Genomic DNA, 1221 nt, shown 5'->3' with positions numbered 1-1221 from the left:
TCTTCTTCTTCTTTATTTAATTGGCCCGGGCCCTCGACAACGGGGTGAACTTGGCCATTCTTACTAAGCACAGTTAAAGCCGGAATCGCTTTTCAAAAAATTAATGAGATGATGCAATACCCGAAGCAGGGCAGACGAGCGTCCGTCCTACTCGAGCGGTCATGCTAGACTCTACGAACCAAGATATTAAGCGTTAATAAAAAATAAACCGCTGATTATTGCGTATAGGCATATACGACGCGTACGTAAAACGGCGGATCGTCGGTGATTGGTCGGATCCTTCGATACGCGAATACGCGCGTACAGTGATACGCGTCATGGGACGGCACCCTAAGAGTAGTTTCACAAAATGTTCCGATTTTAATAATTTATTCGATCATCCGCTCATATATACGCGATGGAAAGGTACCGGTTCCCCATGAGGCGTACTTTTCGAGATGCGTAGGTTACGAAAATCAATCGTAAATTCATTTAGCATTTCTGTTAGAGTGTACAACAGAAATTCTAATCAGCAATTGGTTGCATTAGTTCCGCATTTCTCTAATCTTCCGCGAAATGCACTCAATGTGAATGCGGGCTTTCAGAATGGCGTATTCTAATAAATAAAAAATAACGTATTCTAGTAAATTACTAGAATACGCAGGTTACGCAGGTTACGCCGCATGTGAGGGCACCTTTAGTAACAGGTAATTGTCACTAGAAAACACAAGCGAAGAGTGATATTTCATTTGTGCGTTTTTGTCGTACGACAAATTGTTCAAGCCTGTTGATTGGCTATAGGATAGAAAGATCCGAAGACCTCTCTGTTCTCCACACATTTGTCGTACGACAAAAACGCACGAATGAAATAGCACCCTAATGGTACGTTTCCATGAGCACGTAACGCGTCGCATCGTCCATCGCGTCGCGACTCGCGACGCGATGCGAAAGAGAAAAAGAGTGAAGTTTATATATGTACACAACCCCTCTCTTTCTCTCTTTCGCGTCGCGTCGTGACGCGATGGACGTTGCGATGCGTGACGCGCTTAGTGGAAACTCAGCCTTAAGGCCAGTCTTCATTGGTCGTATCGTAGACGTCACAAGTCACAAGCTTGTTGCTTTAGCCAATCCGATGCTTCAATTTTTAAGTCGTGTGATGCTTATGCTGGATTCACACTGCATCCGATTTGCGTCGTACGACGCTCTGCAACCAATCAGAAAACAGAATTCCGATGGATTTTG

Source organism: Trachymyrmex cornetzi, unplaced genomic scaffold, assembly GCF_001594075.2.
Source record: "Trachymyrmex cornetzi isolate Tcor2-1 unplaced genomic scaffold, Tcor1.1 scaffold640, whole genome shotgun sequence".
Lineage (NCBI taxonomy): Eukaryota > Metazoa > Arthropoda > Insecta > Hymenoptera > Formicidae > Trachymyrmex > Trachymyrmex cornetzi.
This window is presented reverse-complemented; position numbering follows the sequence as displayed.